The 16889-nt window shown below is 35.5% G+C and overlaps 1 long non-coding RNA gene across 1 annotated transcript; it reads left to right on the top strand.

Annotated features, from left to right (window-relative positions):
* The first annotated feature begins 276 nt into the window (after nt 1-276).
* On the top strand, nt 277-15820 carry LOC121031719 (uncharacterized). The gene is made up of 3 exons (XR_005790862.1): nt 277-348; nt 11561-11609; nt 15687-15820. It is a non-coding gene; the product is annotated as an uncharacterized LOC121031719 (long non-coding RNA).
* Nucleotides 15821-16889: the final 1069 nt, after the last annotated feature.

The raw sequence follows: 16889 nt of genomic DNA, 5'->3' as shown, positions 1-16889 counted from the left end.
TGTTTATCTTTAAAGTGTCAATTTATTGTAATTAATTTAATGGAGGATTATATTAAGTGTGGAATTTTCCTATTGAGTAAAAAAGTAGATAAAAATCATTTTGCACAAAGCTTATTTCATGTTCTGACCATAAACTGGTATATTCTGGAAAAGTCTGTTGAGATAATTCAAGGGTGTTTAAAAAATAATATTGTTAGTTTCAAGTAAATGATGGATTATTTGTGGCCTAAAATGAGATCCTTTGCAATAACATGTATTGATGGCTTGATTATTTTTAGTTCAGTCATGGAAAAATACCTGAAACATTTGGAGACTGTTGTTGAAGCAATTCAGAAAGCTCGCTTAAAGGTAAAAGTAATTGTTGGTTTGGATTTCCTAAGCTGTATACATAATTTTTAGGATACTGTATGTGGAGTGAAATGAACACTTTTTCTGAGATAGTGTTGAGGTCTTTAACATGGAGAGGGAGTGCTCAAAAACAAAGACCATTTCTTTAACAAATTATTAGAAATTGTGTACTTCACTATCGATAGACCAGAAAGGGAAAGAATGCTGTTATTTGTGCAGTTTGTGGGGCTATTACAGAGAATAGTTTTGCCATCCAAACACCAGTCCACTGCTGGAAGTAATAACGACTCCTGCTCACTTGTTCGGGATGGCCTGTGGTATAGAGGATACTTTGTTCTGTATAAGCAGCCTTACTCTATAAATGAAACTGTGTATAAGCCTATATAATAATAGACCAATATAAAAACTGAGAAAATATGACCACAAATAAAATTAAGATGATAGTATAAAGTTAAGATGATAAGTTAGAGTTACGATTAGTATATAAAATAGATCTCATCAAGTCCCGGAGTCTATAGTCATTAGAAGTGATTATGTATTAAGTATTGTACTTCCTGGTGGCATAAACAAAGAAGGAAAGCAAATCAGTGAGTAAAATTTTACAAGGCAAGAAAACAATGTTATCTAAGCAGCTTTCTGATTATCTAGTTTGATCTAAGGATAAAATCTAACAAAATGCATATCTCTTAATTTTGGAGTTTCTATGGTTAAGTCACATTAGGTCCTTATTATCTTGCAGATCTCAGTACTTTATTTAATGGTATTCTATGGACCACAGGTTGCCTTAAACATGGCTTTCAGTAGTCTTTCATGAATATTGTGTGAGTTAGAATTCTATTCAGCTGGAAGTGTGGAACACTTAACATCATGGGCTTAGATGAGGGGTACTACTCCTGTAACAAAGTGTGAGGGAGAAAAGACACAGCAGTTCCTTAGCATCATGGAGGACCCAGGCATTCTATCCTGTTGCTGTGAAATCTTTAGCATGTGCCTTTAGCCCATTCAGTCACAAAAGTTTTCCTGTACCTTCATTGTATCCTATTTTAAGCAGGAAGAAGAATGAAGAAAGATGCAGTCTTATTCTGTCCTTTTGAAAAAAATTTCCAAGAGACCCACCTGTTATATCTTATAATTCCTCTTACATTTCAGTCACTTGAACTAAGTCACATGCCTACTGCTAGAAGCAAGAAAGTTTGAGATGGTGGCGACTGTAAACAAAATGTATGGCTGAACCATAGAAAAAGCAAAATTCTCTTAATAAGGGGCAAGAAAAGAATGTATCTATGTCTGGCATATGTATAATTTCTTTCTTTTTAAAAAAAATGTTTTTAACATTTACTTATTATTGAGAGGCAGAGCATGAGCAGGGGAGGGGCAGAGAGAGGGGAGACACAGAATGTGAAGCAGGCTCCAGGCTCTGAGCTGTCAGCACAGAGCCCAATGTGGGCCTTGAACCCACAAACCGCGAGATCATGACCTGAGCCAAAGTCGGATGCTTAACTGACTAAATCACCAGGCGCCCCTCATTTCGTGTAATCAAGCTTTAAGAAAAAATGATTATCAGAAAGATCAAGGCTATATTTTATGTCAAGAATATGAAGCTCAGTTTTGCTATGTTGCCAGGGAAGGGTACCCATGGGTTTGATGTACAACTGAGCATAGAAAAGTGCTGATAGACTTTCATGAAAGTAAATAAGCCTCACTAGGATACAGGCTTCATATGTATTGAACCTTCTTGTGTCCAGGTTTATACTAAAGGAATAATTGGGATGGAACAGGAGCTTGTCTCAAAAAATAGCCATGATCCCATTTAACACATTGAGAAAAAGTGTGCTAAGATATTCAGTAAATGATCAGTTCGTTCAGAAAATACATTTGTGTATCATTTATATAAAGCTTGTGCCTGTTCCTTCTTTGTGTCATCCATAACACCTGGTATGTGCCACATGTATAGAGTATTGTTTGCTAGGAGAGATTCATATGTACAAGTAGCTATTAAAATCTACAAACCATGACAAATAACATAAAATATATCAGTATATATTAGGAAAGGGATGACATAATTGCATGAGATTTGTATTTATTTCCTGGTTGTGGAGATAGAAACAATAAAACTGAAGATGATCTAGGTAGAAGAGGGTGATGGTTTTAAGACTTTGGAGCCAAAAATCCTAGGTTCAGTGTCTATCTAGATAAGCCACTCTCCACCTGTACAATCTTGCATAGAGATGAAGCCAGCCTCACAGGGTGTGTGTGTGTGTCTGTCTATCAACAGAGAGAGGTCAGTTAAACCTTTATCAACTACTGTAGGATGGTTGTGATTTTCAAAAAGTATAGATAAAAAAAATCTGTTAATTTGATATTACATGTTTGCAAAGAAATAGTCTCCAAAATAGCAATGCTGTACTACCTTATTTTCCCTCTGGATCTTTTTATACTTTTACAATCTAAAACCCTTAATCTTAATTAAAGGTCAAATATCTCTGTTGCCCAGGAAATATTAAACATTTTAGGGTAAAATTAACATGAGGATGTAAAAAATAACATCATCTATAATGCATTCTTATTTGTATATAATAAGCCTGCAGTAAATTCTGAATAGACATATCTTAAATCAACATTACTATTTGTGTTAACTACAGTGTGGCACATTGAATAAGTGAACTCAAAAGCCTTATTCATCATTCTCCTATGATATTGGCCTCAAGATATCCCTGATGATATGCACAAAATTTTCAGTATGAATGCTAAGTAGCATTAGTATTTGAAGTAGCTTAAGTATTTTGAAAATTCTTTACAATAGGCTGAGTTAAATACATCACCCCTTGTACCTGAAACTTTGAATTAAATTGGACTAGAAGCCCCCTTAAACCATTAGCTTTCTATAACACATTAAAATAGTCTTGCAAATTTAATGCTGACTTTTTATAAGGCCTTTTTATTTATAATCCTTCAGAAAGTTGAGGACTTTAATAGAGTATGGTAAGTATGTTCGTAATTCCCAAGTATAGTTCTTTGTATAGATTTGATTATGATACACAAAATAACAATCAGATGTAGTTTTAGCTAATATTTTCCAGTGAATGGATAGTTCTTGGAGTAGGAATATGTGACTATCCCTAGGAAAAGAAACCTATTTTCAATAAAACTTCATCATTTATGAACAGATAACTCAGTAATGAATCATCTCTTAAACTCTCAAAATGGGTTAATTATAATGGAAAACAAAAATTAGGTAAGAGTAAATTTCAATTACAGCTATTCTTTGATCACCAAAGATGAGAGATGACTTGAATATTATCTATAGAAGTGTCATTATTAGCTGTGATGAAATTGATGGAGTTTAGATTTTTTGACAAGCTTACACCCATAGGGATATAAAGGATTAAATCATTGAAGACTATCAATACATTGGTGTTGTTTTGAGGGGCAGTTGCCAATACTACCAGAACAATTGTTGTAGCCGACCTGGTAGAGTCCTGTGTAACAGGGACATGTGGTTCCATTAGATATTTAAGATTTTCAAACAATAGATCTCTCAGGGATAAAGAAATGTTTTAGTTGATTCATACAACAAATGTTTTTGAGTAGTAACCATATTCTGGGTATGGTTGTCACTGGAATTGGTTAATGGTCATAACCAGAGGAAATATTAAATTTCTCCTGTAAACTTCCAAAGCATGGGCAATTAGTTGGTTGTTTTTTATTGTCTGAATGTTACTGGGACAGAGATTTATTCTGACTGCTATCGATCCCATGATACTTTTTGTAAAATCCCATTTCTGGATTTGACAAGAGATTTCTCTATTATGAAGCTATGATACATGATTTTTGTAATCCTGAGAAATGAGTGTTGGTCTCATCCATTTCTAACAGTTCTAAACTATGTCAATGTGCTTTTCTCCTTTGACATTTTATGTAATTAAATTTTCTGCCTTGGGGTCGGTTGATTGAATGTTAAAGGCTGAAGTGAAGAATACTTAAGGGAAAAAAGTAAATATTCAGTTTTGATATTTAAAGCAGAATTTTGCAGTAAAAGCTCATCTTGAAATCTGAGATTAGTGGATAAAGAAAGGATTTCCTTAGCTTTCATTTACTAGATCATGAATGAATACTAAAAAATTATAGTTTGAATTCTTCCAAGTATTGAAAGGACATCTCTTTGTTCATGAAAACTAAGTTTTCTGCATTAGATAAAAGAAGGAAATAATGCTGAGGAATTTAAAAAACCTAAATCTTGAACCTCCAGTTTCTAGTGGGTTGTAGGGAGAAGTCGATAGGAGAGAAAAGAGGAAGGACATTAAATGGGTAGGATGTCAGTTTCTGCAGGATTTGAATCCAGAGTTGGTGGGGATACCTTAGAAATATCCTAATCATCCAAGTTAGTATTAAAACATGGAGTGACAATATTCTACCTGTGGCACACTTGCTTTAGGAGATGCCTTAATCATTGGGCTATTACCAGAATGGCATGCAATGATTGATAGTCAACATTATGCAAAGGAGCCTGAATTACTCTTCGTTTCTGCACCATAGGTAAGGAAGCCACAAGGCTCCATATGTCCCATTTTGGAGACTCTGAATATCTATCTGGGAGATTTGGTAGCCTAGGTAGAGGTGGGGCAAAAACTTTGAGATGGTAGGAAATTGTTGGAGGCGTAGACTGTACCTAACATTCAGGTAGAACCAGTTGCAGTTCAGCATTTGCCCAGTTATCCCTGACACTCAGGTGGAACCAATCACATGAGCACCCACCACTCCAACCACTAGTTCAAAATAGAGATGAGTGAAAACACAAAAGAACACTAAGTAGATCTAAGGCTCCCCCTCTTAAGCAATGAGGCTCCATAAAACAAAATTCTACTCCAAATACTTAAGTCAGTCTTGGAGAAGTAAAAGGAAAGGAGTCAGAAATCCAGAAGATTTCTACTAGAGAAACCCAATTAAGATAATCACTTGGGACTGTATTTTCATCCCTTCTGTCCCAATCCTAAGGATTAAAGACATACAATAGTTTAGAAGCAATCAACCATCAGTCAATTATATTTTTGTTGCCTATTTGAGAAAATTTCTAACCTCTTTAGCATTTGTAAAAATCCCTATGAATATTAATGTACTCATGTGTGCAGCATATATAAAATCTTGATAAATATGAGCTCCAAAGAACTAAAATCAAATATTTAAAACCATCATGGATATTGGGGCACCTGGGGGCTCAGCTGGTTAAGCATCTGATCATTGGTTTTGGCTCAGGTCATGATCTTGTGGCTTCGTGGGTTCAAGCCCTGCATTGGGCTTTGTGCTGGCAGTATGGAGCCTGCTTAGGATTCTCTCTCTCAAAATAAATAATAAACTTGAAACTTTAGTGAAAATGGACTAAGTGAAATTGCTTTCCAAAAGGAACTGAAGATGCATTTCATAATGCCTAATATTTAGTACTGACTTGGGAGTTGGCAATAATCCCATTTTTCTTTGTCAGAAGTTGACATTGTATGAGGTTGACAAAATAATCTGAAGGAAGTACTACATACAACTATAGGAATTCAAAGGGAACAGATGCCTAAAGGTAAAAGAGACATGAGTTGATAAAATTAATTGAATACCTCATGTTCCATTTGGTATTCTATTTAATTTTTATTTTCTTCTAACTTGTTATTTCCCATATGATTGTCTTATTCACTAAGCCATAACCTCACGGAAATCTGTCCATCAGTTTTTTAATTATGGGGGAGAAATCAGAAATGTGTATGTTCTGCTTACCTAGGACAAAATAGGGTAGGTATTGCTTCAAAGGGAAATTTTCATGTTTCTAAAATAATGACTACATAAAATACATCTGTCTATAGTGCATATAAAAATCATTATGCAGCTATTCCTCATACTAAGTAGATTTTTAATAAATGATGTTAAGAAAATTTAAATTCAAAGTTACTTGATTCTCAGTCATGTAAATTTTATGGTATGAAGTGTTTAGATAACAGAATTTCAGCTATACTTGAGAGTGAATAGTCTCTGAATTTTCCTGCATAAGTGTCAGTAATATGTCTCTTATTACAGGATTTTCAAGGTTATCATTTTCTACATAAAGAGGCTTAAAAACAATGAGAATGAAAAATTAAATGCCCCAAAGAGGTGGCTTGTGGTGACCTATATGGGTGTAAAATCTACTGTAAAAATATTCACTATTTAATTTATTCTGTTGAAGTGAGATTGCATTTTTCTCCTGCTTATCATGTTTCATGAGCAATTTGTATTTAAGATGAGAAAAAAAGTTTAGGATTTTTTTTTTTTTGAGATTCAAGACAGGTATATATACCTTATCTATAATGAAAACATTTAATACTTGCTGTAAGTTCATTCCACTTACAATATTTTAAGGCTTTTGCTTTTTCATGCATGAAACCAGCTTATGTAGGAGGTGAATCAGTGCAATTGATATCCTGAATGCATCAAGGTTCCAGAAATAACAGCTGCAACAAGAGGGTAAAAAAGGTAGATAAAAAGAAAGGAAAAGGAACTTCCATTCATATTTTGTGACAGGCACATCTCTGTTAGCTTATAAGGCCTAAAATGAATAACTACTGCAAAGAGATTTGGACTGATGAATCTAAAATTTGAGAGTACTTGACATGCCTGGGAAGGCAGCCATGTGAAAGATTAAAATAGCCCACTCTGAGTTCAACTCCATTGAAGAATAACAGAATCAGTCATGGAAGAGGATTCAGAGGCATATTTATTTCAGTGTGATGTTATTGTCACACAGGAGCCATTTATTTTCTGATAAAATTATTCCTAAGGTTTATAATTTTACTCTTGTAATACTTGGTTTAGAATTTTTTTATCCCATGTCTATAAATATGAAGCCTAATTTAGATACATATTACAATTAGTTAACATGTACATAGCATAGAAAGAAGAAAAGAGTCCTGTTTCCCCCAATGTTATGTTGAAAACCTTTGAATTGGGGAATTTTTTGAATTTTTCTTAGTTCGACTTTCACTTCCTATAGATTTGGTTTACCCTGTCACTCAAAAATGCAAGATTGGGGTTTGTTAACTTTTTTGGGGGGAGGATGGTTACTGACTTTTTAATCCCTGAAGAGCTTACTTCCCTTGAAAATGTGATTTTTAAACAAAGGTTCACCCTCAGCTAACTTGGAGTTTACTCAGTCAACAACCCTGGTTTACAAGACTGCATAATAGAATAGTGGTTAATCCCTCATTCCCAGGTCAGCAAGAACCTGTTTGGAATCTCTGCTCTGACTCTTAGTAATTGTGTATTTTAATTTTTCTGATCTTAGAGAAATAAACATACTTTATATGTTTAAAAATAAACTACTTTATAGAATTACAGTGAGGATTTAAATGAGATCATGAACATAAGAAAATTAGCAAATACTTAGCAATGAAGTATTAAAACTTAGTGATTATGCACCAACCATAAAATACCTAAGAATAAATCTAACCAAAGAATTGAAAACCTATACACTGAAAACTATAGAAAGCTTATGAAAGAAATTGAAGAAGCACAAATATTGCTTCAAAAAACAAGTGGCAGCTTTCCCCAACAAGGTAGAACAAATATTGTTAAAATGTCAATACTACCCAAAGCAATCTACATATTCAATGCAATACCTATCAAAATAACACCAACATTCTTTTCAGCTAGAACAAACAATTCTAAAATTTGTATCGAACCAGAAGATACCCCAAATAGCCAAAGCAATCTTGAAAAAGAAAACCAAAGCTGGAGGCATCACATTCCGGACTTCAAGCTGTATCACAAAGCTGTAATCATCAAGACAGAATGGTACTGGCACAAAAACAGACACTCAGATCAATGGAACAGAGACCCCAGAAATGGACCCACAAACGTATGACCAACTAATCTTTGACAAAGCAGGAAAGACTATCCAATAGAATAAAGACAATCTCTTCAGCAAGTGGTGCTGGGAAAACTGGACAGCGACATGCAGAAAAATGAACCTGGACCACTTTCTTACACCATACACAAAATAAACTCAGAACAGATGAAAGACCTAAATGCAGGACTGGAAACCATCAAAATCCTCAAGGGGAAGGCAGGCAAAAACCTCTTTGACCTTGGCCGCAGCAACTTCTTACTCAACATGTCTCCAGAGGCAAGGGAAACAAAAGCAAAAATGAACTATTGGGACCTCATCAAAATAAAAAGCTTCTGCACAGCAAAGGAAACAATCAACAAAACATAAAACACAACTGATGGAATGACTGAAGATATTTGCAAATGACATATCAGATAAAGGGTTAGTATCCAAAATCTATAAAAAACTTATCAAACTCAACACCCAAAAAACAAATAATCCAGTGAGGAAATGGGCAAAAGACATGAATAGACGCTTCTCCAAAGAAGACATCCAGATGGCCAATTGACACATGAAAAAATGCTCAACATCACTCATCATCAGGGAAATACAAATCAAAACCACAATGAGATACCACCTCACATCTGTCCGAATGGCTAACATGAACAACTCAAGCAACAACAGATGTTGGCAAGGATGCAGAGAAAGAGGATCTCTTTTGCAGTGCCGGTGGGGATGCAAACTGGTGCAGCCACTCTAGGAAACAGTACAGAGGTTCCTCAAAAAATCAAAAATAGAACTACCCTACAACCCAGCAATTGCACTACTAGGTATTTATCCAAGGGATGCAGGTATGTTCTTTCGAAGGGGCACATGCACTCCAGTGTTTACAGCAGCACTATCAACAATAGCTGAATTATGGAAAGTGCCCAAATGTCCATCGATGGATGAATGGATAGAGAAGATGTGGTATATATATACAATGCGTATTACTCAGCAATCAAAAAGAATGGCAAGATTTCATTCACAACTACATGGATGGAACGAAAGGGTATTATGTTAAGCAAAATTAGAGAAAGACAAATATCATATGACTTCACTCATATGAGGACTTGAAGATACAAAATAGATGAACATACCGGAAGGGAAGCAAAAATCATACAAAAACAGGGAGAGGGACAAAAACATGAGACTCTTAAATATGGAGAACACACAGAGGGTTACTGGTGGGGTTGTGGGAGGGGGGATGGGCTAAATGTATAAGGGGCATTAAGGAATCTACTCCTGAAATCATCATTGATGATGCTGCTAAGTTGGATGTAAATTAAAAAAATAAAAAAAACCAGTGATTATTTTTTCAAAATGTAATTTAAGAAATTTAGACAAGTATGTATGTAGGTGACAAACAGAAAAGGACCAGTATAATATTTACCATTTAAAGAATACATCAAAAAACAAGTGGCAGCTTTTCCCAACAAGACTCTAATAGCATTCTATGGGACTAAAAATGGATATCCAGGCAAAATTTTTAATAAGGAATACAAATATTCACAAAGTGTTACCTGGGTGGCTCAGTTGGTTAAGCTTCCAACTTTGGCTCAGGTCATGATCTCGCAGTTTGTGAGTTCAAGCCCCACCTGGGGCTCTGGGCTGACAGGTCAGAGCTTGGAGCCTGCTTCGGATTCTGTATCTGTCTCTCTCTCTGCCCCTCCCCCACTCATGTTCGTTCTCTCTCTCTCAAAAATAAACAGTAAAAAAACAAATATTCACAAAGGAAAAGAAATCATTAGCAAACCCAAAGACTTGGCAGTATATAAGAAATGAGATACTATCCTACTGGAGCGTAGTAGAGCAAAACAGTAGGCATGTGGTTTGACTTTTTAAAGTAGAAAATAAGACATAAATATTGGTAAAGTTTTTAAACCTTTCATTCCTTAAATATCAAATTATATTTTAGGCATTTAATGTTTGAAAATATTTGAATTCCTTTAACATCCAGAGAAGTAAAACTTGAGATTATTCTAAGTCAAGTTTTCCTTTTACTGATCAGACTTGCAAGAGCAGACTATCTGAAAACAAGCACTCCTCTGGGCACCTGGTGGCCCAGTTGAGCGTCCGACTGTGACTCAGGTCATGATCTCAAGTTTTGTGGGTTCAAACCCCGCATGAGACTCTGTGCTGACAGCAGGGAGCCTGCTTCAGATTCTGTATCTCCCTCTCTCTCTGCCCCTTCCCGGTTCATGCTCACTCTCTCTCAAAATTAAATAAACCTTAAAAATTTTTTTAAGAAAACAAGCACTCTCCTACACTGCTGGTGAAAAATCAAATTTTTACAATATTTTTTGTCCAGCAACCCACTTCCAGGAATTTAACCTAAAAATATACCCAACAAGGGGTGGCTGGCTGGCTTAGTCAGTAGAGCATGCTGCTCTTGATATCAGAGTCGAGTTGGAGCCCTGTGTTAGACACAGAGATTGCATAGAAATCTACATGTATACAATAAGAGTTTCCCTTTGGAAGATCTATATCCCCAACAGTACAAAAATATACATGCACAATCACTCATTCCAGAATTGTTTTGGAAAACGTAATTTCTTATATGACTTTATTTGGGTAATGGATGAGAAAACTGGTATATTCACAAAGGGAAGTACTACATTTCTTTAAAAAAAATGAGGAAGGTTCTATGAACCAATATAGAATGATGTCCAGGAGAAACCAAGTGTCAGGTGAAAAAGCAAAGTAAGAGTATTTTTAGTGTACTATCATTTTGTAAAAAATAAGAGGAAATAGGAAAATATATAGATAGATGCACATTTTTGTGGAAAGGAATTCATGAAGAAGAAAATGAGCCTAGGAAGATTGGTGACCTATAAGGAAAGAACAAAGTGGAAAGGAAGAAATGTGGGGAGGGGGTAAAGACACTTCTCTAAACATAACCTTGATGCAGTTCTGACTTTGGAACCATGTTATTGTCTCATGCACTCAAACATAATTTTTAAAAATCAACCAGATTAGGTAAAAATCCTAAAACCACAAAAACAAATGAACTGAACCATGTTTCACATGAGTCCTCATTGAAGGGAGGGGAAGAAAAAAAATTAACTTTTGAATATTTATAGACACAAATACTGAACTCCAGTGAGGAGGTATGCTTTTTCAGTTGTATAGGTTAGCAGTTCACAAACTGTTTTCTGTGTATTCTGGGATTAAGCAAGTTAGTAAATATAGATGTCTGAACTTACTCTCAAAAGGTATAGAATAAAAATTTTAAGCATATATGTGTGTGTTGTAAAGGCAAATACAAATTAAAAAGAAGATCAATTATTCCTATTGAAAATAAGTGACTTTCCTTCTCTCTTTTCATAGAGCATGAACTTTAGACAACTTGTAAGTGTATTCTCAATATCTTTGAAAGGTAAGTAAATAGAAGCTAAATTTTAGAAGCTAAATAAGCCTCTTGTCAGCTTTCAGCTCCAGGAATAATCTTTTTTAAAGACCTAGGAACCATCTCTGAAATATAATCATCTAGGGAAAGAGATCTCCCATTTTCTGTGGAAGGGTACGAGTCTAACTGGAGTGGGTCCCTTGCTCTGGGCTGCAAAGTTCTTGTACCTGCTTAGCAATATAAAAGGACAATATTTCTTTCTGTCTAAGCAATTTCTTAGCAGACTGCCTATGAAAAGCATCTGGAATTTTTTGGGATTAATACTTATTCAATAAAACTTTCTCTTCTACCTTTGTGGAAAGGTTTTCTGGGTTGAGAGATATTCTTTGTAATTATATTTCCTCAACAGCAGAGAAATGGAGGAGAGAAGCAAAAGCAAATGTGGTAAAGTGTTAACATTTGAGGAATTTGGAGAAAGATGATAGGGAATTCTTTATACTGTTTTTTCACCTCTTCATTCAGCCTGAAACTATGTCAAAATAAGAAGATTAAAGGGGCACCTTGATGACTCAGTTGGTTAAGCTTCCACCCTCAGGTCAGGTCATGATCTTGTGGTTCGTGAGTTCAAATCCCACTTTGGAGTCCCTGCTAACAGCATGAAGCCTGCTTGGGATTCTCTCTCTCTCTCTCTGTCTCTGCCCCTCTCAGCTTGCGCTTTCTCTCTCTCAAAAATAAACATTAAAAAAGTTAAAAAAAAGATTAAAAAAGAAAAAAATGGAGTAAATAAGAGAGGGGTACAGTAAAGTCACCAACCTTAGGTTATTTTTACTTGGGAAATCTGGTGCCTCAGCCCTTCTTTTGGAGTTTTGTCTGCTTTTCACAGAAAAGAGATCTCAAGCCTGGTCTGTAACAAATTTATCCACCTTGTTAGTTTATTGCTTAAGAACAATTAATAGAAATTTTTTAGAATGTAGAATTCTTGTTTCCTTTTATAGTGATAGGAACTATTTTACTCAATTTGTGACAAATCAAGATTCAATTTCCAAAAATGAGGAGTTATTTTATTTAGAAATAATGCATTATGCAATAGTTAGCAAATTCAGCAAATCTGTTATTTCTAAAGGTAAAAAATATTTGCTTTTTAAAATATTTTTTTGTATTCTTTATTTATTTTTGCGAGAGAGACAGCATGTGAGCAGGGGAAGAGCAGAGAGAGGGAGACACAGAATCCGAAGCAGGCTCCAGGCTCTGAGCCATCAGCACAGAGCCTGACGTGGGGCTCAAACCAAAAACTGTGAGATCATGAACTAAGCTGAAGTCGGACGCTCAACCAACTGAGCCACCCAGGTGCCCCTAGGCAAAAAATATTTGTAAATAGCCCTTAATATAATAAAATTATAATGCCCAGAAGATATCAACTTCTGAATTAAAATTATAGAAGTTCTTAATAATTTAATTAAACTTTTTATGTTAAAAACATCTATGGGGTGCTTGGGTGGCTCAGGGGTTGGGCATCGGGCTTCAGCTCAGGCCAAGGTTTCACGGGTCATGGGTTCGAGCCCTGCCTCAGGCTCTGGGCTGACGGCTCAGAGCCTGGAGCCTGCTTTCAATTCTGTGTCTCCCTCTCTCGCTGCCCTTCCCTACTCATGCTCTGTCTCTCTGTCACTCAAAAATAAATAAACATTGAAAAATAATTTTAATAAACATAGCCAAATATATGATCAAATTTTAAAATTTATCAAAACTTAAAGAAACACACAGACCATAACATGGCACCATTACGGTCAAGAGAAATGTAAGATGAGCATTAAATCATAACTGCATAAAATTAACTATAGTATATACTGTATTACTGTAATAATTTCACAGCCACCTCCTGGTGCTATTGGGTGAGCTCAAGTATTGCAAGGATCCACTCAAAATGCCCTGTGACACTAATTATCTCCGCATGAGCAGTTATCTCTTTACTAAATTGCATACTGCAGTAAAAAGGGATCTCATGATTCTCGTGTATTTTTCATTGTGTTCCGTGCAAAACTATAAACCTTGAATAACACCATGGGAACGATACAAAGTGCCAATAGTGATTCTTGAAGCACTCCCAAGAAACAGAGAAAAGTCATGACATTACAAGAAAAAGTCGAAATGCTTGATATGTACCATAGATTGAGGTCTCCTTCTGAGGTTGGCCACCATTTCAGGATAAATGAATTCGCTGTAAGGACCATTGTTAAAAAAAATAAAAAAAAGGAATTCATGAAGCCATTGCTGCAGGTACACCAGCAAGAGCAAAAACTTTGCACTTTTTACAAAATGCCTTTTTATCTTGTATTGAAAATACAGCTTTTATGTGGGTACAGGATTGCTACAAGAAAGGCATTCCTATAGACAGCAACAGGATTCAAGAAAAAGTGAAGTCATCATATGACAATTTAAAGCAAAAGGAAGGTGAAGGATCCAAAGCTGGAGAATTTAGTGCCAGCAAAGAGTGGTTTAATTTCAGATCAAGAGGTTTGGCTTTAAAAATGTCAAGATAAAGGGGAAGCGCGTCTGTCAACCAAGAGACAGCAGACAAGTTTCTAGACACCATTAAGAAAATCATTGAGGAGAAAGGATATCTGCCTCAACAGATTTTTATGGCAGATGAAAGTCACATTGGACTCATGGGGATCTGGGTAGCCAGAGACATTGTCCAACAGCAAAAGAACTTTAAAATGCAGTCCTTCACTTGAAGGTACTTCTTGACCTCAGAGACAAAGCATCCAGAGAACCAATCAAGAAAAGGTGTTCTTGTCTAGGACTTCTTGTTGTGCAACCCCCAAAACGGCAGTTGGTTTTTATCTTTTCCTTTTAAGGCTCAGGGATTAGCAGCTTTATAGATAAGGGCAGTCCTGATCATAACCTAACTGAATTTGTACAAAACAGTAGTCAGCTTATCCCTTCCTGCTTTAAATCCTAGTGCTTTCTTCTCTTCCTTACTAATGTATGTTCTTTGTGACTCCCCACACCCCCAGATTAGGAAGTTGTTGAAATGGTTTTCTTACCCCCAAGCACAACGTCTATAATTCAGTCCCTAGATCAGTGGGTCATAAGAACGTTTAAGGCTCATTACACATGGTACTCTATGGAAAGGATTGTAAATGTTATGGAAGAGAATCCTGATAGAACATCGTGCAAGTCAGGAAGGATTGAAGAAATGCCACTGAAGATGCTGTTATAGGAAAACCATCAAGTCTGAGCCTAATCCTGCTGGAGAAAATGGTGTCTTGATAATGGTGCGCATAACTTCACAGGATGTATGACAGAGCCAACCAACGAAATCCTAAAAGAGATTGTGGATATGGTAAAAACAAAACAAAACAAAAAACGTGGGGGTGAAGAGTTTCAAGATCTGGAACTTAGAGAAATTCAAGAGCTAATTAACAGAAGACGACTTGATGGAGGTGAGTTCTTCCCAACCCAGTGCCAGATGATGATGAAGATGTAGAAGAAGCAGTGCCACACAACACATCGACGTTGGACACTATGGCAGAAGCGTTCCAATGATTTAAGACTGGTTTTGACTTATTTTATGATGTGGACCCTTCTAGGATATGGGCACTGAAACTAAAGCAAACAGTAGAAGAATGTTTGGTGCCCTATATAAATATTTCTTGAGAAATGAACAAGCTACAAAGCCATAAATTTTGATATCTTTCCATGAAGTTATATTGAGTATGCCCACCTCCCCTCCCTCCCCTTCTACCACTCTGAGACCGTAAGACCAACCCCATCTTTCTCCTCAGCCTATTTAATGTGAAGATGCTGAGGATGAAGACCTTTAGGATGACCCACTTCCACTTAGTGAAAAGCAAATAAGTTTATGAACTATATGGCATAATAATTATCTTTTGTGTGTGTGTGTGTGTCTTTAATTAAAAATCGAATTAGTGTGTGGCAAGAACTGTAGGAGACATTTTTGTGTTATCATCCTCATTGCCTAAGTATTCACTGTGTAGAACATCATGTGAAAGATTTGTATGGATGTGGTTAGCCAATCCTTACATAAGCGTAAATTGACTTATATTTAATAACTGAAATTAATATTGTGTTTTCTTATTGCTTTAGGACTTTGTTTGAAGAATTATATTACCATATAGTATGCCCCCACCCCATACCATCTGAAGAAACTGTATCAGTCTATCATCACAGGTAAGTGGTTTTTCAAAAAAACAAATTACCATTTTTTCTTGTTCTATAAACATGACTATAATACTGTGTGCCACAAAATTTTCATCATCATTGTTAGTACAAGGTAGGTTACCATGAAGCAATCATATCAATTACACTAAGCTGTCATAAAGCATTAATATTGCTACTTTTTTTTGTTAGCAGTGAATGAATCATTATATCCATAAAGATTTCTTTTTCACAAGATCTTTCCATTTTTGATGTTTAGTGTTAGTAATACTCAATATCTACAGTGTTTTCTATCATCTAGGAAAATATTGATGCAGCTGACAGATGATTCATCTTGTAAACAAATGACATAAACTTATAGTATCAATATAGTATTGTAAATGCATTTTCTTTATGATTTTAATAGCATTTTGTTTTCTCTAGAATGAAGTTTATGATACGTGTAACATACAAAATATATGTTAATCAATTATTTATGTCAGCAAGGCTTCCTTCCAGTTAACAGTAGGCTATTGTTAGTTAAGTTTTGGGGGAATCAAAAAGTTTATGGGCAATGTTGACCGTGTAGGAGCCAGTGCCCCTAATACTGTATTGTTCAAGGGTCAGTTATACTCATAGATATCTATATCTACCAGAAACACTTTTTAATATCACCATACATGTCAGTTTTTACAAATTCAGCATTCCAAGGTTACAATGGAATTATTATGTTATTATGGAGTGGATAATCTCTTAAATGATGTATATTTCTCACTAGCAATAATGGTGTTAAATATTACTTTTGGTCACACTGGTTAATCTCAGTTCAAACCAACTTTACTTACTAAAATTATAGGAATATCAAAATGTTAAGCATCAAGAAATAAAGGCGAAAGCCACAACTTTTATTACCTTCCTTTTCTTGTACTCCTGTTATCCTTTTGTCAAATCCTCTTTCTGTACCTCTAACACTATCTTCATTACCTGTCTTGCCACAAAATAATTCTAAAAGTATACAAAGAGTAATATTATAAAATAATGCTAACCAACATGTTATGAGAACTTGCTACATGCCCTACACAATGTTATGGATGGGCATTTATTTTTCAGGATTGTTGTGAGAAACAAGCCTTCTCTCCAGTTTATAAATGA

Source organism: Herpailurus yagouaroundi, unplaced genomic scaffold, assembly GCF_014898765.1.
Source record: "Herpailurus yagouaroundi ecotype Mexico unplaced genomic scaffold, PumYag 141, whole genome shotgun sequence".
Lineage (NCBI taxonomy): Eukaryota > Metazoa > Chordata > Mammalia > Carnivora > Felidae > Herpailurus > Herpailurus yagouaroundi.
The sequence above is the reverse complement of the archived record's forward strand: the minus strand, read 5'-3'. Positions and strand labels throughout refer to the sequence as shown.